This window comes from Erpetoichthys calabaricus, chromosome 6, assembly GCF_900747795.2.
Source record: "Erpetoichthys calabaricus chromosome 6, fErpCal1.3, whole genome shotgun sequence".
In the NCBI taxonomy this organism is placed as follows: domain Eukaryota; kingdom Metazoa; phylum Chordata; class Cladistia; order Polypteriformes; family Polypteridae; genus Erpetoichthys; species Erpetoichthys calabaricus.
In genome coordinates this window covers 21,666,855-21,693,005 of record NC_041399.2, presented here as the reverse complement: position 1 = coordinate 21,693,005, position 26,151 = coordinate 21,666,855, and the positions used below count along the sequence as shown (strand labels likewise).

At 38.0% G+C, this 26,151-nt stretch overlaps 1 protein-coding gene across 4 annotated transcripts in view; it reads right to left on the bottom strand.

The window, feature by feature from the left end:
• Positions 1-26,151, bottom strand: part of neto1l (neuropilin (NRP) and tolloid (TLL)-like 1, like) — a 404,377-nt gene that overhangs the window by 332,813 nt on the left and 45,413 nt on the right. The window lies entirely within an intron of this gene.

Sequence of the window (26,151 nt, the reverse complement as noted above, 5' to 3'; positions counted from 1 at the left end):
TAGTAAATATATGTGTGTTTGGCATGTTGTGAACATATAACTGAATAACTTGCTTGACTTGAGTAACATGACATTTTTGATTCTGTTTGACATACAGTACATTGGTCACCATAAATGGCTATTAAGTCAAAACCTCTGTTCTGTATGAAAACCTGAGATTTAAGTTTTTTTCTCAGCCATCACTACAAACTAAATAGGATTAGTAACACATACAGTAAAAATATGTTTTGAGGGGAGTATTTCTTTAAGCCAACAAGTTATATTTATTTTTTTTGCTGAAGGTTACAAATATTAGTGACACTATAATCTCTGACACACTAACACTGAGTATTTTCAGCCCACAAATTAATTAGCAGAAGTGTGTCAGCAAATGCGACAGGGCCTCCTTTATACCAACAGCAATACGTCTGCATAAAGGCTAACTGTGACTGTGACAGCCAAGTCAGAAGCTTTCTTTTCTTAATTTTCTTGCTTAATAGTCTTTCCAGTGTGTGTTCAGACCAAAGTGTGTGTGTCTATGTATTTATTTTCTTACTTATCTATCTATTTATGTATTTTATTTATTTGAAGAGCTTTTGTAAAAAGCCAAATTTCCCCCTGGAGACAAATAAAGTTCTATCTTATTATTCATATTCTTTTGAGATTGTTCCTATTCAAGGCAAATCAAACAACTCATGGATAAAAAAATTACAGCATGCCATATCTTAACTGAATCAGTGTAATATCTTCTCATCTGATTCAAAATAAATGTATGAGCATGGTGGTGCAGCGGTTAGTATTGCTTCTTCTACGCTAGTGTCGATTACTTTCCTCTGCATTCTCATTCTCTTCCACATCTCAAATATGGGTATGTTTGGTTGGTGGGTGACTAATTTAAATACAGCCTATGATGGAGGTCAGAGTTGGCACCACTATCCATTATCATGAAGTGGATTAGGTGGAATGGAGCAACTTTCCACATGTAAATCTTTCAACTCAGTGTTTAAAGTGTATTTTGAATTCATCCATCCCACCATCCTTTTATGTTTAAACCTACATATCCAGTTCAGGAGCATAAGAGACTGAGTGCAGGGCAAGAAGCAACCCCAGATGTAGGTGACAATCCATCAGAGGGCACACTCACACCCACATTTAGTCATGCTAGGCCACTTTTGAGAATTTCATCTATATATTGCTATGATAGAAATGTATAAACAATTAATTTTCTTGCTCTTTCAAGTGCTACTGAAGAGTACCCATCCACATATACATACATATATTATACATCCTGTATAAGTATTCAGCTGCATCCGCTTTCTGCTTCCATAGATGTCTGCTTTCAACATGCATATCTTTTTTGATGCACATGGTACCACAGATAAACAGTTCACTTTTCAAGTAGACCTGACATGACAACTGCTTATATAAGGTGACTGCAAATGAAGCTTACAATTTGTGTCAAATTTCCCTCAGAGTAATGTAGTCATGTTACCCAGATGGAGAGAAGGAAGCAAACATCATGCTGAATATTCAGTTTGAAAAAATCCCTTAAATAAATTGAATATCAATGAAATGAAGCTTGGTGTGAGACATTTTAATGGAAACCTAACCAAAACTAAATAATATCAGCAGTTAATGAAAATGAGAAATGACAAGAGTGCATTTAGAGGCCCTACAGCTTCAGGGACATGGGTCCAATTTCCACTTGAGTTTGCACATTTCTGACCATGACGCATGGCTGTCCTTTTTTTATATCGGAAAGATCAGCGAGTTTGGTTAATTGCACCTCTATATTGTCCTGGTATGAGTGTCGCATGTGCACATCAGTTTACTCTAGACTGAGGTGAAATTTGATTTGAAGATGGCTTACATATCTGTGATTGTAGCATTGTCGGCAAAACTCTTAACATTGTGTTACTCTTCTAACTAATTACACACTAAATGGACAGACTGGTTTACTTCTAAAGCTTTGTTTGCATTAGATATACGTTCCTGTAACATCAAATGAAAGAAAATGTACTTTAAATTATAAAGACAGGGTTGATGAAAGAGTTGCTTTATAAAAAGATTCTAATTAAAGAACGAGTCAATATTTTTGAAAGAAAATTAACATACAATATGAGAACAAGATCACATTTTTATGGATGACTACAGTTTACCTGCTCCCTGAGCAGGTGTGGTAATAGGTGTAATACATTTCCTGTTACAGCGTTGAGGCAGGATGATTTAACTGGCTAGAACTTCTGTGTCACAGCTGTATACTCTGAATCCCACGAGAAAATAGGATGTTTGCCAAACAGGCCACTGTCACATGCGAGCAAATCAAAAGCATCCATACAGCATTATTAAGTGTCAGACATGTGCGCATGGGAGGCAGGTATATGGATCAAAAGAAGGCAATTCCTCGCCAGGCCAGGGGGTGGCTGGGTGCACTAAACCTTCCTCTTTTATCTCTGCAGACAGGACACGGGAAATTCTGCCTGATTCAGGCCTGATAATGTTACTTCCGGTTCCGGGCCCGATGACATCACGTCCTGTCCCGGGCTTAAGAACACGACTTCTGGTTCCAGTCCCAAGGACGTCACTTTTGGTTCCTCCCCCAAGAACATCACTTCCGGTTCCAGGCCTCAATGTCATCACTTCCACCTGCTTGTCTTAAATACAAGACAACTTCCTCTGTAACATCAGTTCTGTTTTGGACTCAATTCTGTACACATCTGTGCAACTTTCGCAGGCAGGCTTCAATTATACGGGTGGCTACCCCAAACTTTTCTTTGTGTGTCAAGACTGTTCATTTTCACAGAAGTAAGGTAAGAATGGAGATGTGGGCGTCTGGGGAAGTATGATAACTAACAGTCTCTCTTCTTTCACCCTCACCCCAAAGGACAAAACTCATTGGCATCACTTCCAGTTTGGCTCCAGAAGTCCCGCCGCTTCAGCCACATGGGATGTTTAAGGAACAGTGTACATGAAAGTCAGAATTAATTCTGAACCAGAGGGCGAAGAGCAAAGAGCTTCATAGCAGGTAAACAAACCCCATAGCCTTAGAAGAAATGGCATGGAAGAATGATCCACGTTGACAAGAATTTTGCTGGAAAATTCCTTTCTTTTTCGCAGTTTTTGTTTCAAAATAATTGGGTACTGGCTAGTCCCCAAAACTTAATTATCTCAATTTTGTCCTTTCATTTACACGACAAAGCTAGTTTGTTCCGATAACACTGCACAACAAAGTTTTTGCTTCTTGAACACTGTTGGGTCTTTCTTATAGATTTTTGGGTGCTGATCATGAATATTACATCATTTTCAGTTTTGTCATGATTTTTTCTTATACAGTAATCCCTCCTCCATCGTGGGGGTTGCGTTCCAGAGCCACCCGCGAAATAAGAAAATCCGCGAAGTAGAAACCATATGTTTATATGGTTATTTTTATATTGTCATGCTTGGGTCACAGATTTGCGCAGAAACACAGGAGGATGTAGAGAGACAGAAACGTTATTCAAACACTGCAAACAAACATTTGTCTCTTTTTCAAAAGTTTAAACTGTGCTCCATGACAAGACAGAGATGACAGTTCAGTCTCACAATTAAAAGAATGCAAACATATCTTCCTCTTCAAAGGAAACAGAGAGGAAAGCAAACAAATCAATAGGGCTGTTTGGCTTAAGTATGCGAAGCACCGCCGGTACAAAGCTGTTGAAGGTGGCAGCTCACACCCCCTCCGTCAGGAGCAGAGAGAGAGAGAGAGAGAAACAAAGTCAAAAATCAATACGTGCCCTTCGAGCTTTTAAGTATGCGAAGCACCGTGCAGCATACTTAAAAGCTGCACACAGAAGGTAGCAACGTGAAGATAATCTTTCAGCATTTTTAGACGAGCGTCCGTATCGTCTAGGTGTGCGAACAGCCCCCCTGCTCACACCCCCTACATCAGGATCACAGATAGTCAGCGCAAGAGAGAGAAAGAAAAGTAAGTTGGGTAGCTTCTCAGCCATCTGCCAATAGCGTCCCTTGTATAAAATCAACTCGGCAAACCAACTGAGGAAGCATGTACCAGAAATTAAAAGACCCATTGTCCTCAGAAATCCACGAACCAGCAAAAAATCCGCGATATATATTTAAATATGCTTACATATAAAATCCGCGATAGAGTGAAGCCGCGAAAGGCGAAGCGCGATATAGCGAGGGATCACTGTATTTATATCCAAACACTTTCGCTCCCGTAAGTGACTTATCAACAACGGTTTGTGCAGCCTAGGCATGTCCAGGCATGGAATCAGGTTAGCTTGGAAGCTGTTCTGTGGAAGTTTACATCCTGGGTATGCCTGGGCAGGTCTGAACGAGCTTGATGCTGTCTCAGCATGCTATAAAGGTGGCTTGCATACACCGATCCTGCTCATTTGGTTAATATAGATAGTCAGTGTGTCTGTATAGTATCAGTATAGTAAAGTATAGCATCTGTAGCAATATAACAGTAAGTAAGCTTGATGCTATAGACGTTTTGGTGTCAGGAGATATGTCTCATCAATGTCGTAACAGCCGTGATACATTCTGCTATATCTATAACGAATATACACTTGCGCCTCAGAGACGTTGGACTGACTACTCTTGTGAAGAAAGCTTATTATCTGTATTTCGGCTGCAAAATTGGTGATCAAGACTAGGAACGGGTGCCTCACATTTGCTGTGCGACATGTGCTGTCAGTCTGAGAGCCTGGCTCAGAGGCTCTCAAAAGACGATGCCGTTTGCTGTTCCGATGATATGGCGAGAACAGAAAGTCTATGTGACGGACTGTTACTTCTGTTTGACTAATGTGTCTGGTTTCTCTGCCAAAAACAAGAAGTCAATTGAATATCATAATCTGACCTCAGCAATGAGACCCATGCCACATGACAACAGTCTTCCAATTCCAAAACCACCAGAGGATTGGACCTTAGACGAACCAGACGAAGAAACTGCAATGCAGGGTACTGAGAGCGACCTTGACCCAGATTTTGAACCGTGCTCATCAGGCGATCCACATCTGATATCACAGTCCGAATTGAACGGTTTGGTCAGAAATTTGGGTCTGTCAAAAGCAAAAGCCGAGCTGCTGGGTTCGAGACTGCAGGAATGGTGTTTGCTGTCACCAGGTACGAAGATTTCTGAGTTTCGAGGCCGACATTATGATACAACCAAATTTTTTGCACAAGTCGACAAGAAGAGTGACGTCTCTTCATTGATTCATCAATGTTAAGCCTGAAAGCTGTTCTGCTACACAATGAAAATGTTTATCCTTCAGTACCTGTTGGCTATGCAGCACACATGAAAGAAACTTATGAGAATATGGAACTGTTGCTGAAGCACGTCCAGTATAGCAGGTACAACTGGAATATCTGTGGAGATCTTAAAGTCATTGCTCTGTTACTAGGACTGCAGCTCGGCTATACAAAATACTGTTGTTGCATCTGTGAATGGGACAGCCGTGCCAAAGAGTTGCACTATTCTCGACAGAACTGGCCACTCCGTAAAATGTTAGTTCCAGGACAGAAAATGTGGCACATGAATCGCTTGTCGACCTAGCAAAGATATTTTTGCCTCCTCTTCACATAAAAATGGGACTCATGAAGAATTTCGTGAAAGCACTGAACAAGGAAGGCGAAGGTTTTCGTTATTTAAGACAGATGTTCCCAAGAATAACTGACGCCAAGATCAAAGAGGATATTTTTGTTGGCCCCCAGATCAGACATGTTACGAGTGACAAGCGGTTTGAAGATCTGTTAGTTGGGCCGGAGAAAAATGCCTGGAAAGCCTTCAAAGACCTTGTTGACAATTTTCTAGGCAATTACAGAGCCCCAGACTACATTCAGCTGGTAGACAAACTTCTAAAAGCATACAAGACAATGAAGTGCAACAGGTCACTCAAGATTCATTTCCTCCTCTCACACTTGGACTTCTTCCCCGCAAATCTCGGTGCTGTCAGTGACGAACACGGTGAAAGGTCTCATCAGGACATTGCTACGGTGGAGAAACGATACCAGGGCAAATGGAATCCGTCAATGCTTGCTGACTACTGTTGGACACTGCAATGTGATGCACCAGACATTGAATACAAAAGAAAATCAGAAGCAAAACACTTTTAATTCTGTTGAATTAGATAGCTTATGCGAAACATAAACGTGACTAAGTACGTTATTGTCAGTAAACATATAAATGTCTATTTCTCAGAGTTCCTACGTGATGCACTAAAACTAAAACTATATTTGTGCATACCCAGGTACCTGTCACAATCAGCAAAAAACTTTTCAGGAAGCAAGAATTTTCAAAAAAATTGTTGTGCAGTGTAATTACTAAACTATTGACTTCTCATTCCAATATTTCATCCATATCCTTTTCAAAGGTTATCAAAGTAACTGCTTTAGCTTTTTGGCTTGGTAGTTTATTCCACATTACCATATTTGTTTGTGTAAAACTACTTTATGGCTTCAGTTTTAAATGTAAGGTTTCTAAACTGTTTTGGGGCTCCCCACAATGGAACAACACGCTGAAGAGCCTCCCGAAGTGCAATCACTGTGTCTGTGGAAGACAGCATATCGGGTGCAGCAGGCTCCCAGCGCTGTAGCAGCTCACCACGAAAACAAATCCTAAAAGATCCCAGTGCGCTATGAGTGCCTGCTGTCGATATGTGATATAAGGAACATTACAAATGCAGGGAAAAGTATTACTTGGATATTAACCTGGTCACGAATCTGCCTGATTGGTGTCTGTGTACAGGAGAGTGGTATAACCCGCTACAATGAATCGTGCTGTTCCTGTTTCACGTTGAATAAACCTGGTTTTGCTAAAGTACTGAGACTCAGTCTCGTGTTTTGGGGTGCAAGAAAGGGACTCACACATCACAAAATACACTTCTCGTTAATTTTCAACAGTGTCCGCAAGTACAGGATTCACTATTTAGTTAAAAGAATTTTATTGCATTTTTGATGCCTTTCAGAAATGTGATGACCCCAATTAGGTCATCACACGGACTCCTCTGCTTGAGACTAAACAGGTTTAATTTTCTGAGTCTGTCAGAGTAGGACAGGCCCTTAAGTCCTGGGTTGCACCTGAATGATCTCCTTGTACATAAATCTTCAAGTGCTGCTATGTGTCTTAGATAGATAGATAGATAGATAGATAGATAGATAGATAGATAGATAGATAGATAGATAGATAGATAGATAGATAGATAGATAGATAGATAGATAAACATACTTCTTTTCCCCAAGGGGACATTAAAATTTTAGAGAAGCTTCAGAAAAGAAACATATGTGTGCATGTGAATGTATTGAGTCACACACATGCGGACTCATTAGAGGTAATTACTACCACATCAAGACACGAGGGGACACTGTCACTGACGATATTTTCTTTTTTTTCATTCACAGCTCCAAAAAGATGCCCAATAAGGACAATTGACTCTGCCCCTTCCATTCTTAGAACTATAAGACCAAGTTGGCATCTCATTTGGGAAAGAGAAGACTGCTGGACAGAGCTGCTACCTAATAGTTGACCACTCTTCATAGCTACATTTGCCCTTGTTTGGAGGCCCTACAGATGTTTTTGTTCTTGTTTGTTCTATTGTGCACTTGTCTGATTTGTGTTGTCGGCACTGTTTTTAAAAGAGGTAGCCCAGTGGGCACTCCAACATTTATTGTGGACTGCTGTGTCCTCTCACTCAACCACAATATATATATAATAACAAACAAACAACAACCCCCTAAACACACATAATAACTTCTGACTTGGACTTGGATAATAACAAGTCAATCACAGGCTTGTTGGTGGGAGTAAGATGTGGTCAGATCTCCTCAGTTGTACTGTAGGTTTACATTTAAAGGCATTGACATTCAAGTGGAGCAAGTCCTGCTTGTTGTGACCAGAATCCCAACATGCTAATTTACGTTTGTTTGTTCCAATGTCCCCAATTAAGTCAACAGCATGATCATCAATCGATCATACATGCCTGGTTAATTACTAAACCAAAACTGGTCAAGTATGAGTAAGTGTAAACGGAGGTATGGATGTGCTCTGCAATCTCATAATGTCATATTAAGGGTTAGTTTCTTCCTTGTGCATAGTGTTGTCATTAAAGACTATGCTTTCCTATAAATCCAATTATGGACAAATCAATTAATTTGACCCTCCAAAAGAAAAGTAGGCATGGGAACTGGGCAGAGAGTTTATAACAGAATGCACACAAAAAATAGAAATGATACTGCTTTCTTCTGAAATGAGATAATATCTTAAGAAAATTGGTCATTAAGCTACATCAAGCTACTGCATTTCAGCAGTAATGTAATTCTTTTACTTTTTAAGTGAAAAATATTCTGCTGCAAAAATTAACTTCACCATTATGAAAGGGAGATCCAGTACCAGGGAAGCACAATTATGGCAATACTCCACTCAAATTATTTCATTATAGATGACACAGAACATTGCTCAGTGCACTTTTACTCACATCACATTGCCCCTGTCTCTGTTCTGACTCACATTCAAAATAGAAAAAGATTTTATTGGAGAGGACCGGGATATGGATGTAGTCAATTTTTTAAGAGAGTCATACAAATCTTTCATCTTTCATTGAAACTATTGAAATTGTCAGAATAAAAATTGAAATGTAGAGATGTCAGGTAATTGAAAGGAACTACTCTGGGCATCTCTCTCCTAGGAGGTTTCATTTTGCTGACGTGCTCGCATCTTTTGTGTATTAGCGGCTAAGCAAGTGTCTCTTTCTTCAGAGGTTTTGTTTTGCCGACGTGGTCACCTCGCTTGTGTATTAGTGGGCAGGAGGAAAAGTAAAAGGGATACCGTTTTGCAGATGTGCTGGCCTCGCTTGTGTATTAACGGCTAAGCGAGTGTCCTTTTCTTCTGAAGTTTCGTTTTGCTGATGTGCTCACCTCACTTGTGTTATTAGCGGCTAAGTAAATTTTCTGTTTCCTCAGTGGTGGAGCCCTTACCCCAACTCCACCTCTCACTTCCGGGCTGGACAGACAGACACATACACTTCCACGCGTAGACGTTTATATATAAGATCAACCAGTTACAAAGTTACTGCTTATTTTTTTAAAAAGACGCCAGCTTTTCCTGTGTTAGTAGCTTGCGACATTCTCATCTACAGACAGATTAATCTCAACAGTGTAATAATTTAATGAATTTTGACTTTTTGTGCTCTATATTTTACATTTCTGTGCCACATATATGTTAGCAATTAGGGAAAATTCATGTTAGATAGATAGATAGATAGATAGATAGATAGATAGATAGATAGATAGATAGATAGATAGATAGATAGATAGATAGATAGATAGATAGATAGATAGATAGATAGATAGATACTTTATTAATCCCAATGGGAAATTCACATTCTCCAGCAGCAGCGTACTGATACAATAAATAATATTAAATTAAAGATTGATAATAATGCAGGTGAAAAACAGACAATAACTTTGTATAATGTTAAATGTTAATGTTTACCCCCCCCCCATCTTATTGAAGATGTTGAAGGACGCCAGCCTTGTTAATGGCTAAAGATGAAATGTTCATTTAAACTGTTAAACAGCTTGTATAGATAACACAATACAACAATATATAGTGTAAGTTTTGAATGTTGTCTAACTCTGTTCTGTATGTTTAGTAAGAGTTTACAACGTAATTAGTATTGAATGCAAGTTTACAATATAATTGATACATTATTTGCTATGTATAGCACATGTGTGGATTGAATACCAATTTATATTAAATGTAGGCAAAGAAATTTAAAACAAAACTATATTAACAAGTCAAATGAGCAAGACTATACAGAAAGGCAGCTTGGTTTCACTGTCTCCATTTTTTTTTCTGATTGCAGTTGTCATTTAGCTTTACTGCTAACACTGCCCCACAGCCAGGGAGGTGTTACACATGCACATGTTTGGTGCCGGGTCATTTGAGAACGAGTCGCACACAGTTCAGCATTATGGACTTTGTTTGAAATTTTAAAAAATTATCCATCGGCGAGAGAAAGTCCATCCATCCATCCATTTGCCAACCCGCTGAATCCAAACACAGGGTCACGGGGGTCTGCTGGAGCCAATCCCAGCCAACACAGGGCACAAGGCAGGAACCAATCCCGGGCAGGGTGCCAACCCACTGCAGGACACACACAAACACACCCACACACCAAGCACACACTAGGGCCAATTTAGAATCGCCAATCCACCTAACCTGCATGTCTTTGGACTGTGGGAGGAAACCGGAGTGCCCGGAGGAAACCCACGCAGAAACGGGGAGAATATGCAAACTCCACGCATGGAGGACCTAGGAAGCGAACCCAGGTCCCCAGGTCTCCCAACTGCGAGGCAGCAGTGCTACCCACTGTGCCACTGTGCCACCGGCCGAGAGAAAGTATAATAGATAATTATTTTCAGACTGTTTTCTCAGCTTCTTCTTGCTGTTTTACTGAAATATCAGTCTATGCCATTGGTTTGTTTGCTGTGCTGCCATAGGTGTAACAACACTTGCCTATTTGACTACGCCTCAGAAGCGTTTTTTTAAAACTCTATGTCACTTACTCAGATTTTGTCAACACAACACTGTACAAGATGTGTCATATACTACTAGAAGAAATAGTTGGGAATATCTTATTTTTTGGTGGAGGTGAGCTGAGACTCCAGAAAAAAGTCAGATGTAAATTCTGAACACAATAATAAAATCAAGGGGTTTCTTCTACAAAAGGAATACAAATATATATAAATATAAATAACCTTAAGGAGTTATCTACAGTAAATTCTTGAGTTATTTCATGTTGTTTTATTATCGAAAACAAAGATTAATATTAAAAAATAAACATTTGCACTTGTTGTGGAATCCACTTCACATCTGATCCACTGAAGGGACGTAAATAATGGAGGTCTATAGTATTTTTTTTTAAGACAACGTCACTTTACTTAGCTCTGTAGTGTCACCTTATTGCAACATGTATTAATCATGCAGCTTCTATGTTACTCGATATAATTATAATTAGCCCCTGCATCTCTAAAATTGACATTTTAATTTAAACTTGTTTATCTGGGCAATACGGAGTAGCAAGTAGTGCAGAATTTGAAGCAACTATTAAAAGTCCGACGCATGGTCAATTTTTGACAAGATTTTTTTTATAGCTAATGGCAGTTCCAACTGCTGTGTCGGGAATTTTTAAATGAGTTCTTTAACAGAAGGGGATTTTCTTGTTCTATTAGTGCTTTCGGAGGCAGGTTTGGAATTACAGTCTAGGCAGCTGTAGGCTTTTTGTCAAATGCAGTGGAGGATTAATGCACTGTTTTGAGTTTACCTCCACCGCTTCTGTGTCTGGAAGTCAAATATACAATCATTATTATCAACATCATAACTGGTTTAACAGACGTTACTTAGGGTTTCTCCACGGTCCAAGGCATCCTTTTGAGTGAGAGCCATTTGGTTCATATCATCTGATGCCACCTCCATAAACATCGTCATTGGCCTCCCATTGGGCCTCCTCCCCTTCACCTCCTTCCTATCGTCTTTCATTCAACATACCCAAAATCACCTTAGCTCAACACCTATCACTTCTGAATAAATTCAGCATTCATCACCCTCTCACTCCAAGACACTCCACAAGTCCACCTGCTCATTCACAAACCTGATCTTTCAACCACAGCAAAAAGAAGGAATGTAGTCAGTATAAACTGCTGCTAAGAGGAGATCTTGCTTTCCTCTCCTTCGCTGCTAACTTGTCATATTTTAGTTCTTATGTGAATAGAGAATAAATTTAGTATAAAATTGTTTTGTTTCGTATATTAGAAAAAAATGTTGATGAGGCCAAGACATTCAGCCCAACAAAGTTTGCCAATCCTATCCATCTAACTCCTCCAAAATAACATCAAGCCAAACAGGGGCAAAGTTTGACATTTTTGCTTGAGAGAGCAGATGAACAATAAAAAAACAGTTGCATTTTTTAAAGCCACAACCGTACTGAAACATATTTACATCATATCCCAAGGCACATATCATAAATTGTTTGTAATAGAAAGTTACAATAAAAATCTAAATCTCACAATAACATGTTTCAAATTTTGAAAAACTACACAAGTTCTACTGTGGAAAAATAAACATGTTATTATTTTTTAAACAAAATAGAAAATGTATGTATGAGATGAGGTGTTCTGGGATTGGGCTAACCTGTTTTGAAAGCCATGCAGGTTAGGTGGATTGGTGATGCCACATTGGCCCTTGATACGTATAGGTGTGTTCATCCTGTGATGGGCTGTCACCCGTCCAGTGATTGTTCCTGCCTTGCATCCTGGCATCCCTGCTCTGGATAAGTGAGTTTAGAAAATGAATGGATTGATGGAAAGTTACAGCACCTTTCATTTTTTATTTATTTCATCAAAGAGACACTTTTGTTTATTAAACATTTTTTCAGCCTATTTAATCTAAGCAACACTTCTCCCTCTACAATTTCCAAATCCCTCAGTACCTCCTTAATAGTTCCTGTTACTGCGGTTATCTACTTCATCACTGGATTTGGATTTTAAAATTCCAATGTAAAAACTTCTGAAAATTTAAAGTTTACACCACATGTCATTTCACTGTCTGTATATTTTAATTCACTCTTAGTGTTCCGGATACACTTCACCTCCTCCTTGACTGTTCTTTTGCTACTTCAATTCTGAAACATTATCTTTGAGTCATCTCTTTTTATAAGCAATACTAGGGGGGCTGGCACCTTTGTCGCCCAACCCCCAGTTGCGACACGAATATTAGTAAAATCTGTAAGTGTACAAAAGAAAAATGATTATTTATTGGAGTGAAAATCTCAAAATTCTATCAAAATATAAAAGAAAAATTAATTATTATTTAACGGGGTAAAAATCATGAAATGAGAATAAAAAATATACTCTCTTACCGATTGGAATATTCCCATTAAACTGAGGTCCACTATGCTTGATGAGTATTTATAAGAGACTAAATAAATGATCCATTTGTTTTAACTGATAAACGTTTTTGATATTTTAGTTTATAATTTAAAAACGGAGTAAGAATCAGAAAATCTAACAACACCACATTAAAGTTTGATAAATTATGAAAAGAATGATACAATACAGATATATGTAGGTTTTAAAATAAGCCAGATTTAAAGCCTGACAAAATCGTTGGACTTTTAGACTTAGGATTTTATATAGAGAGAGTAGATTCCTGTTTAACTGCTTCTAAGCTTCCCTAATATCCCTCTTAGTGGTTGCTGTCATTCTCTCATACAGCCTATGATGAGCATTACTATTGCCTTTGTTGCTTCTTTTTTATCTCTTTATTTGCAAACTGATGATTTTTTTTATTCTCTTACTAATTTAACATTTTTGGATGTACCTTTCTTGAATTATATATAAAACTTTATTAAAAGTGTTCCAATGCTCCTCGACTGTCTCCACACCTAAAAGCTATTTAGATTTTACCACATCTTATCAAAATTCGCCCTAAAAAAGTTAAACTTAACACTTTTAGTGTCTGTGACTGTGCTCTGTCAAAACGCTGAGAGCTGTACAATATTATGATCACTTGACCATATGGATTCAATTACCTCCACCACCCTGAATTATATCCTGGCTATTGTAAAATACTAAATCTGGACAGGCTTCCCTTCTCATTGGTGTTTTAATATACTGTGTTAAAAAACAGTCACTAATTATTTTCAAAAACTCCTTCTCTTGTACACTGCTATTTTCATAGTCCTCATGACAATAGTCTCCTCTTCTAAACTTGCCCTTTTAACATTATTAAAAAGATATACATTGAAATTTCTGTCTGAATTATGTTAAACCTTTCTGATTTTTTGTTGTATGTTTACTTTGATTATGTGTATTATTGTATTATTGTACAATTGTAGTAGTTAATGATTGGGATTAAATAAGAATAAAAAGCATTAAATTGGACATGAGTACCTCCGCTTAAAAACAGAAACTCCAGACTGGGCTTACCATATTAAATACACGATACTACAACATCTTTTGAACATTAAAGATCACATCCTTTACATATGCAATGATAGCACCCCAGGGGTCTTGGACCATACATCTGTTCTTGTTATTCTTAGTTCATTATTCTTCTTGTTTCTATGTTAATTTTGTTATAATTCCTTATTATTTAATAATTATGTTCTGTCTCTTTAAATTTCCTGATGTTCCTTCGATTTTAGAGATGGAACCCAAGAGGCCACCCTGATGTAACTGCTGCTGGGTCCTCCCTCTGCCTTTAGAATTGGTCAGATAGAGAAGCCCAGCAGTGGATCATTAGCGTCGCCCTTATTTGATAGCAGCAGCAGTGAGTGAGCAAAAGAGTTAGGGAAAGAAACCAGACTGTACTTTTCAATTCAAGAGAGATGTGTATCTGCTATTATACCTGTGGGGGCAAGCCTTAGTAAATTTACGCTTCCTGCTCCTGTCTGACATTGTCTGTAAGAAAATTTACTGTTCTGATATATAATTCTATTAATTTTATCTCAGGGAATCACAAAGGCACAGTGGTGAGTACTGCTGCATCACAGCTCAAGTCATATTTTTGGCCATAATAACTGGTCAAGCATGGTTGTCAAATACACAATTTTTTGCACATTTTTTTACTTTGTCTTTTTTCTAAATTAAAAGTACTGATCAAGAATACTTTAGAATAGAGGGTGATCACGGTTAAAGGTTTACAGGCTAAGGTTTACAGTTTCAGTCCAAGCATTAACTCAGTATTCACAACTGATTGTACTCACATATCAGAAAGCAAAGTCCATCCATCCATTATCCAACCCGCTATATCCTAACTACAGGGTCACGGGGGTCTGCTGGAGCCAATCCCAGCCAACACAGGGCACAAGGCAGGAAACAAACCCCGGGCAGGGCAACCAGGCCACCGCAGGTCGCACACACACACACATACCAAGCACGCACTGGGGAAAATATAGAATCGCCAATGCACCTAACCTGAAACTGGACCACCCGGAGGAAACCCACCCAGACATGGGGAGAACATGCAAACTCCATGCAGGGAGGACCCGGGAAGCAAACCCAGGTCTCCTTACTGCGAGGCAGCAGCGCTACCCACTGCACCACCGTGCCGCCCTAGAAAGCAAAGTACCAAATTTAAATCTATGTTTTTCATTCCCCTCTGGATGATTTTTACTGTATAAAACATTATTTAAAACAAAGGCTGTTGTCTAACTCTCAAAACCATTCTATTATCTTTGTTTCTACATCTTTGTTTCAGGCAATTAATTAAATGCAGACAGCTTATCAGATTTTACTTTCTTGTTTAGGTGACTTTGATCCAAAGTGTCAGTTGCTTTCTTTGTGAAGGTTGACAGAATTGCCAAACTGCCTGTTTCAATGGTGAAAAGCAAAAATTGAATCTACAGTTGTACTTTTCCATCGCATATGTGTGGGTCCAGGGCATATGCCCAAATGCGTATTTTAATGTGAAAAGTTGTAAACCAAAAACAAACCCAAAATATTTTAAACCCGCTACTAACAGAGTTTGTTTATAGAATTCAATGTCAAAACCTGGACATCAATATTGCATTGCTTAAATACCTGCCATGCGAGGATTTTATGCATAACCTTACAGGTCATAATGCTGAACTGTAATAATAATTTAAAAAATACTTAGAACATGTGTTAAAACTAGAAACAAAGCAAGCATAAGGACTCTGAAATAACATACACATTAGGTAACATTTTAATGCCATAGGTATATGAAAGTTTTCGCAACATATATTGTATGTTACTGTCTATGTTGATAACATTTATTTAAGAGTCATGTCAGTGAGAAATCAAGCAAAATGACACCTTTTATTGGCTAACTTACAAAGATTACAATATGCAAGCTTTTGAAGTGACTCAGGCCCCTTTATATACACATTAGGACACAAACAGCATTGGAAAACCTATAAGTGAGACATCTTAAATGTAAAAAAATTAGAGACAAGAGTTTTATGGCCAGATATGAGGATTGTTTGCATCTTTTGGACTGTCCCAGACAACCTGTCTACAGACCCACATTGTATTGATAAACTCATCAGAAATTTCAAAAGACTCTGTTGGGCAGTTGTCTTATCCGACAATGTTGACTAGACATTGTTCTCCTCTCTTGCTAAATGAAAGCATGGGGAGATCTACTCATCTCCCCATGCTAAGACTCATTTAGCAAGAGAGGAGAACAATGTCTAGTCAACATTGTCGGATAAGACAACTGCCCAACAGAGTCTTTTGAAATTTCTGATGAGTTTATCAATACAATGTGGGTCTGTAGACAGGTTGTCTGGGACAGTCCAAAAGATGCAAACAATCCTCATATCTGGCCATAAAACTCTTGTCTCTAATTTTTTTACATTTAAGATGTCTCACGTATAGGTTTTCCAATGTTGTATCTGTCCTAGTGTCTATATAAACACAGGGACCTCCAGTTTCTGTATTACATCTTGCCTGAAGAAGGGGCCTGAGTTGCCTTGAAAGCTTGCATATTGTAATCTTTTTAGTTAGCCAATAAAAGGGGTAATTTTGCTTGACTTCTCACGTAATGGCTAACAAGGTACAACACCCTAGTACTACAAGAGTCTTGTTATAAACAAGTTGTTTTCCACAACTGAGAAAGAATCAGGTGTGTAATAACTGAACAGTCAGTCAAAAAATGGCTGAGTAAGGAACAGGAGAAAGAACAAAATCAAAAAAAATAAAATATCAGAACTGAAAGTCAAATAGGAGGGTTCTGAGAAACAAGTCACTAACTAAATCAAAGTTAAGAAGAGAATAATTTTAAAAGCCAGAGATTGGGTAATTTATCCAAGTATCTGACACAGAATGACCATTGAGATAACCTTTCAACCTTTCATCAATGATTGCTCTGTGTTGTAACCCTAGAAGCCATGTCACTATCAATCAGGGCCCACATCATGAAATCAGAATCCACAAAAATCAGTGCCCATTGTCCAAATAAAATGGCTTCTGAAGAGATGTTAAATAAAAATTCAACTTTTAAGAAAATAACTACAGATTTGAAGTCATTAAGTATCAAACCCCCAGAAATGGCAAATAGATGATTTTTATTCCACCAATTTTCATTTTAACTAAGCAGGTCAAGAGCTTTTGTGGAATTTGTAAATTATTATCAAAAGTATTTTGAGTTTTGGAAAAAAAACACCACAAGAAAGGGTGAGTGGCAAAGAATAAAGCTTCAATATTTAAGGGCAGCACAAATGTAACGCAAAATGAAAAAACACAATTCACTAACCATAAGTTAAAACCCAAAACTTAGTCATAGACCAACTAAACCTTATTTTAAATTTGACTTTATTCCTTTCATTGTTTCATTGCTTGCTTCACCATTTGATTTTTGAAATCCAAAACCAAAACGCCAAAATTAATGCACCACCATCTTTCATAGTGGTGGCAACCATAAAATTAACAATAAAGAGATAAAAAATAATGCAAAAATTTTATAGCAACAAAAATAACAATATATGACAATAATAATGTAAAAATCTTACAATGAATTACATTGAATCAGAAAATTATATAATGAACACCTATCAAGTTAAAAAACAACTCTATCAGGAATAATAATACAAAATATTAAATAACACAAATCTGTAAATATTAGACTGGGATCCTGTGAAATTAAAAATCACAGCACCATGTTGGCTAATATTGCAGCATTAACAAAACTACTAATTATGTGATTATTAACTGAACCAAAGGACTCAGTTACACTTTATAAAGCCACTGGCACAACATTAAGGTCCTTTGTTTCTTTTTCAAGTGTAAATTGATTCTTTTCATTATTGGAGTGGTGGAGTTTTATGCCAGTGGTTGTCTTTTTTATTTATTGCCAAATAAATTTTGTCTAACATAACACTTGATTACTTCAGTAATTTATTTAACTAAAATCAAAATAAAGAATCAAAACACTTAATTCAAAATGAAAATTTAATAAGGAAAAAAAGATTCAGAAGAAAGAAAAATCTTGAAAGGTCATACTTTAAACCATAGTTATTTGGAGAACTGCATAAAAACTACAAAAAAATCAAACATTAAGAAATTGAACTTTTTACAATACTTTCAAAACAAACAAAATTAAGTTAATTAATAAAACAGCAAACTGAATTCATGTGTAAGTAAATATCCTCCAACCCCAAATTAAAAAATCCTAAATACCAAAACATATTTTCATAACTGGAGTATTCAAAAAGACTAAATAGTCAAAAAACTGTAAACCTTAACAAATAGGGAATCACAAAAATAGCCGAAGAAAACACTAATGTGCATGCAAGAGTCTTACATAGCACTCTCGGGTAACTGCTGATTTAACTAACATAGCACCTAAGATATGTGCTTGAAAATTATATTGGAGAACAGAAAACAACAAGAAGAAAACCAAAAGCAACCAAACGGGAAACAATGTCAAAAATAAATAACAATACAGGACAAAGCAGAAAACTTTACAGCTTTTGTCATAATATAAAACGTAAGAATTTTCTGGGTTTAGTTTGGCTTTTGAATCACCAGAGGCCTCATGCATAATGCCGTGCATAGAACTCACACTATAACATAGTGTACGGACAAAAGAGGAAATCTGCGTATGCACAAAAAATTGCAGATGCATAAATCTGTGCGTATGCCAAAATCCACGTTCTTCTGCTATATATCGCCTTCTATCCTGCCCCATCTCCTCCCAGAATTACGCCTCTTTGAATATGCAATTCAATATAAATAGTCCTTAAGCTCAGCGTTCTGTGAAAAGACAATGGCAAAAGCACGAGGGAAAATAGAAGAATTTCAGCGAATACCAAGTGGAGGCAAGGAAAAACATACTATTTGTTGGTTTAAACAGTGATATAAACAAAAAAATGAAGTCGATCGAGTGACATAGTATTGGAGAAACTCAAAAGTTCAAGCTCACAAAGTCACACAGTGCTCGAAATAAAAAAAGAAGTTGTCAGATATCAAAGTCACCATGAAAAGGTGAGTCGTAGCCCACCACCTGAGTGTCATATGGAAGCTTATTAGGGTACAGAGAAAAGAAAAATAAATAGGCACACAGTGGAAAAAAAAAGCTCAAAATGTCAACTTTAATTTCGAAATTTCTACTTTAACCACTTAATTCCATTTAATCACGTAGTTTATTTTGTCATTAAAGTAGAGCATCATAAACTTCATCTTAAAATCTTTAATTTACTAGTTTCTCATCCCATCATAACTAAAGTAGCACATTAAATGCTTTGTTTTGTATGTGTTCTTCTATGTGCGTTTTGTGTGGATCACTACGTGCTTCTTAAACAGTGTGGCATACGGCCGGGGTCCATAACCGGCTGGGACTCCCCTTCGTTGTATGCTTAGGGGGAGCAGCCATGAACGGTGCAATACCTCCCCCCTGGACGCTAGATGGCCACCCCCCTGGGTTGGAGCGGTTCCTCAGTTTCCCGCAGGGCTCCATGAGAATTGCAGTTGGGGGCAGCCCTGTTGGGTCCCGCAGGCGCTGCTGGGCAGGGGGGCTGGGCTGCAGCTGGAACTCCTGTGCCCTTGTGGGCAGTGTTTTCACCACACCCGGAAGTGCAGCTGGAACTCGGCAATCAAGCTTCAGGAGCACTTCCGGGTGAAGTATAAAAGGGGCCAGCAGCCAGCACTCGACGGCCAGAGTCAGGAGGAGGAGGAGGAGGAGGAGGAGGACGACGACGACTAGGACTAGGACTAGGACTAGGACTAGGACTAGGACTGGTTGTGGTGGTGGTGGTGGTGGTGATGGTGGATGAGAAAAGAAAAGAATTAGTGTGGTGTGCTTGGTGGTGCTTGCACACTTGGGACTGTGTTGTGCCTGTAGGGATAATGGGGAAGATGTGCCCCACAGGTGAAGAAAAATAAAAGTTTCTTTATTTTATATGTGCCTCCAGTGTGAATCTGTGTTGGGTCGGGCGCTTATTTAACGCCTTTTTACAACGGGTTGTCTCTTCCTCTGACAGGACACATAATTCATTGCATTTGTGATATTATAGCTGTCTGAACAATTTAAATACCGAGATGTATACTTGATATCATTTTCATGATGATAGGAATTAAAGCATGTATTAAACATGGGAGCACGGTGGCGCAGTGATAGTGACGAACTGGCACCCTGTTCAGTGATTGTTCCTGCCTCCCACAAGATGCTTGCTGTGAGACCTTCGATGAAGTAATTTATTGCACCATACTGTTTCTCTCAAACGTACTAACCCACAGTTCCTGTCCTTCCTTTTCTTTCTCCAAGTACCCAATTGCCACACAATAAGCTCTGTAATAAATGTCAAGCCATCTGTAAGCTTAGAACGCCGATTCTTCAAAACTTTTAAGGAACATTGAAATATCTTTGCAGTGCATGTTTAATTATTCTATCCATCTGTCATCACGCCAGCCCCAGCAAGCATAACAGCGCGAGGCAGGAACAATCAATGAAGGAACACCAGCTTGTTGCTAGTGCTGCAACACTGTGTCCTCATATGTTTAATTATTAACAATATAGATTATTTAAATTATGTTAAAATTTAATCTAAAAAATGATATTGTCATCATATGTAAATACGCATTTTATAAAGTGGCTCAGGTTGTGCAATATTATAACTGTATCGCAAATTTACAGTGAGGTAATTGTACTTACTGTATAAGTGCGTTTATAGTTCTTGGAATGAAACTGTTTCTGAACCGCAATGTCTGTACAGGAAAGGCTCTGAAGCGTTTGCCATATGGGAGCAGTTCAATAGACTGTGTGCATGGCTGAGGCAGTGTGTGCTTGATGCTGTATCCTGATAATTCTCTTTCTGATACAGATTCTCAGATACAGTGGGATAAATACTCTGAGTGGTGCATTGAGAGGAACAACGCTAAAGCAGCTATGGTATTTGGAATAGTTTGGCCATTCTGTGGACCATTATATTGTTACAGGTAAATTACAATCAGATGCCTTAAACTAATAAACAATATGCAGTTCATTTCAGTTTATTTGATAAAGCCGCGTCAGGGATGTGGATCTAAAAAAGAAAGGGAAACCACATTGGAACAAAAACACTGCTTTGATGCTGGGTGCTGCCAGTTTGCAAAACCGAGCAGAGAACTTACATACGCCAAGGATTTAGCTGCCGTGAAAATGTGCCTGCCTTTACGGCAAGTTTAATTTTTATACGTGGGGATGTGAGCGTGGAAACGGGCGTACTAAGATTTTTGTGCATACGTACCATTTATACATGAGGCCCCAGAACTCAGTTCCCATTGTTTATTATTAAATAGAAGAGAAAGGTATTTGAGAAAGTTATTTTAGTTAACATCTTATTTTCTTAATCATGTGATCTCAAAGGTTAGGGCTGTCCATTTACCAGATGTGACGTGTAAATATGTCTGTGTAATCATTTCCCTTTACCCTCAGTGAATGAAATAACTTTGTAATATGTCTTAATGGTAGTTATTTTTTCTGTAAAGTAGGCCTTAACAGTAGGATTGTTATTTTGATTTTGACTTGTTTCGACTTCAACTGTTATGTGACATCTTTGCTTCTAGTTACCTTTTTTAGTTTGGCCTCACAATTTTGAACCTTGCCTGTTGCAGATCATATCTCGATTGTTATTTATCAATTATTGGTATTTCAGTATTCACAACATGTTTTATCTATCTATCTATCTCCTACCAACTAATAAAAGATCTAATCCCAGGCAAACATGATGGCACTTGGTTTTCCTTTAATATATTGTCTATGTGTGCACGTGTTCATGGAAATCTATGTACAAATTATTGCTTCTGAAAAAAACAGACTGATCTTTTTCAAACAAGTTCCATTATCTTTGTCCTGTTACAGGCTCCAGGCCTTTTGTTTTGGTCCACTACTCATCTCCATATCCTTCAAAAACCATTTGACCTATGTTCAAAGATAACTTCCATAGAAATTGTTTACTTTAACTGGGATTTATACAGTGTTTAATTATAGGACCAGGTTTATTAATTTGCAAAATTTAGCAAGAATAGTTGTTGAGATACATAGTTTTTATTAAATATATTATTAAATATACATGTATGCACGTACAGAGGCACTCAACAACATTTATTTCCATAGCACATTTTATACACAGGATGTAGCTCAAAAGGAAAAGTTACCAAAAAAGAAAAACTAATAAAATCAGTTAAGAATAATAATGAATATATTAAAACAGGTACTCTTACACTCAAAGAAAGTTTGAATACAAACTGAAGCTTCAGTACTGGCATACAGTAGACTCCTGCAAAGTCGCGGTTCAGAGTTCGCGGCCTCAGTCATTTGCGGATTTTTCCTTAGAACCTATCTAATAATTGTTAGCAGAAACCAAAAATATCCTCCAGAATTTTTATGGCTTTTTTCGTGGCAATACTGTACTGTAGAGAGAACAGGAAGCAATTGTAGAGGAAACGCGGCTTGGGATAGTGAAAGTAGCCAATAGAATTTGAAACTGCGACGCCCAGCAGTCCCTGCAGTGGCTCTGATTGGTCTTCTGCTGAAGGTGCTGGGGCTATAGGAGTCAAAGAATGTCAGCACGGCTTTTAAAAAGGGGGCCGGTGACCAAAAGCAAAAAAAAAGTTTTTATAATTTGTGTTTCAAGTTCCTGTCTCGTTGCCAACCTTCTGTTGTGTTACCTGTACTTATTCATTTTACCCTGGATCGTTTCGTGTTTGGCGTCTGCATTGTCTGCCGTCTGCCTGTATACATGAGGACTGTAAGTGGATTCATGGCCATCCTGCAAAGAAAGGAGTGCACCTGAACCCGTCTTCAACATTTCAGGAACTATCGGTAGGACTATCTTTACGTTCCCATTCAACGTGCTGATCTCTGGACTATCTATTTTCATCATTACATTTCATCAGTTGCCGTTTTTCATGAACTTTTTCATGATTTACTGTGTGTGTTTTGTTTGTGCTTTGTTGTATTTAAAGTGTAATCGCTGTAAGGGGCACAGGGTTGGTATCATTGTTTTCATTTATTTCATTTGTTTTCATTACATTCTTTATTTGCTGTTTGATTACCGGATTGTTTTGTTTTTGTCTCTGTTTGTGAGTGCGTGCAGGTCGGGTCAAGGCTCGGTGCGTCCCTGCAATCTCCACCATAAAAATAAATAAATCGCAGTCTTCTCGACGGTGTGTATCTTAGTGGCACCGGACCGCTACAGCGTTATTCATTTCTCCTTGCTGCTGATTGACTGTGATACACCTCCAGCTGAGTGTTCTTGTGTTTTCTGTTTTGTTCCTCTTAACCCTTAAACCGCCACAACTGGCTATAGTTGTTTCCCAGTGTCATTTGTGAGCACACAGTAGCTGATCAGTCAGTGCTGTACATCCGTTGAGCAGCCAGCTTATGACCACTGCCAGCCCGTTGTGAGCAGGGGGGCTGAATGCACCCCTAAAAGACACGAACATTCCTCAAAAAAAACCTCTTAGACTACCTTAACATTGCTCCCTTACTTGCTGCTCTGTTGCATGATATGCTTCTCGTGCGACACTACGCATACTTAAAAGCCTAAACAGCACCTGTCCTTTTTGGCTGATTGCTTTGTTTCTTTCTCCTCCCCCAGACATCCTCTCCTCTTCATTGTGCTCACCTATGATGTTTGTCTATTCTTTAATCGAGAACTAACTGCATACTGAGCTTGTTTTACTTCTGAAATAGACATGTTTGTTTGAACTGTTTGAATAAAGTTCCTGTCTCTACAATTTCTGTGTTTCTGTAGTACTAGGGTGTTGTACCGTGTTAGCCATTATGAATGTAGAGAAAAGCCAAGCAAAATGACACCTTTTATTGGCTAACTAGAAAGATTACAATATGCAAGCTTTCTGTGTTTCTGTGTTGCTGTGTTTCTGTGCAATTCTGTGACGCAAGCGTGACACCTTGTAGCCTTACTGTCTCTGGGATTGAGCCACTGCACTAGACTAGCCTGGCAGCGTTTACCTCTGTGTGCTTGCGTGTTGCCAGTTCAAGCGCAGTTGGCTTGGTGATTTACTTAATTTCATCCATGGTGTCAGTTGCATTTTGTACATATTGTTCCAGTAGTTTTTTAAAGTTTTTACAGTTCATTAGCAGTGTGTTAAATGATCAGTGTTGCAGTAATTGTGATGCTCTTTGCATGAAAAAAAAGTGTTCTATTAAAATTTCACTTTTTCTTTGTAAATTGTGATATTTACTTAAAGTGCAGCAAAAAGAATTTGGCATCCAGGGATGCATTAGCCCCCAAGTATGTGGCAGTTTAAGGGTTAAAGCCCCAAGATGCCGCAAGAAATGCCCTGCACCTTCTAAGGCTTCTGGCAATGAAAACGTACCTGCTAGCGGTAACATTGGCATTTTCCATCACTGCAGGTGACATACAGTACTGTACAGTAGACGAGTTTACCTTTACATTCTTTTTTTTCGGTAATGTATTACGCTGAGGTTGAAATTAAATTAAAGTGTTTTGGGGCATATTTATAAAAACATCCAAAATTTGCGGTTTTCCACAATTCGCAGGTGCTCTAGGAACATAACCCCTGTGAATTTTGAGGGAGTACTGTACAGTGGTTTGATCTATGCACAAATGTTTGGACCAAACCCAAACTTTCTCTAATGTAGTGAAAAGGTAGTTCCATTCAAGCATATCAAATGCCCTTTCTGTATCCAACAATAATAATATCTCCAGGGTGTTAGATTTTGTGGGTGAATATATTACATTAAACAGGCGTTGAAGATTGGAAGCTAAGTGTCTACCTTTAATAAATCCAGTTTATTCTGGTAATATTACTGAAGGCAGCACTTTCTCAATCCTTCTAGCTAGAACTTTGGAGAGTATCTTAACATCATTATTGAGAAGTGAAATTGGTCTGTATGATGCAAAGTGTAATAAGTCTTTATTTTGTTTAGGAAACATGGTAATTAATGCTTGGCGAAAAGTTTGAGGTAGAATTTTATTGTCTATAGCTTCTGTAAGTGTTGCAAATAAAAGGGGAGCTAGCTGAGTTGAGAATCTTTTATAAAATTCGACAAGGTAGCGATCAGGGCCTGCTGCTTTCCCACTCTGAAGTGAGTTTATAGCATCTAGTAATTCTGATAGTGCCAGAGGTTTATCCAATTCCTCTGCACTGAGAGTATCTATTTGTGGTGTCTTGTCTTCTTTAAACTCAAAAATGAGTTGTTCAGTTTCTTTAGTTGTTAAGAGGCCTGTCTTTTCCTAAGAAGATAGCCAACAGCTTCTTTGCCCTACCAGTGCACATGCTAGATGATGAAGAAAAAGAAAGGAACACATAAACACCACACTCGATCTGCAAAGGTCGATATCCAGAGAGGCATTAAGTTCCCCATACCAATCTGTGTATCTGGGCAGGTGGTTTATTAATTTGACCCAATGTGTTTAGTTTAATATTAAATATTATTTAAGTTGTTCATTTCATTGAATTTCCTGTTCATTTGACTCTACAGTTACTTGTGTATATAATGCATATGAGTTAATGTACTTGATTGAGTATAATTGTACAGGAGAATCGTGTAATGTAAAAGTGTAATGTAAAATCTTGTATTAACTGATTTCCTTCAGTATCAAAGTGAAATTTACATGGAAGTACTGTGAGAACCATTCCATACTAATTTGTGGCTATCTCAACACTAAATAAACACTGGAGCTCAATTCAAAATATGTGCCTGCCCAACTTTAACCAAATGTTGCTGAACATGTAAAATACTGTGAATTGTGTTTCTAATTGTCACTTTTTGTTACACCCTTTCCCTGGTCGTGGTCTAAAATATTGACGTAGTAAATGACTTCTTGATTTCTAATAGTTGTACAGTGATTATAGGGATGGCAGATGATTTCCTGATAGAGGGAGACTTTTTGCCCATTGCAAATGTTGCCCTCTCCCTCAGATTCAGTGAAAACGTTTACTCGTTAATGTTTTCCTTGTTTAATGTTTTTACAATGAGATAATTTCTTTTCAAATTCAATAGTTGATTTCAGGCTTTTGTATGTAAAAAGTTGACATTGATTGCTGGTTAATCTATTTAATACAAATGATATGTTTAAACCTGATATTAACTTGTCACTGTCATTACCTCATTTAGTAAACTGTATCTGTAGTCTAATTGTATCATATACTTTATTGTCTGTTTCTGCACCACTGGGC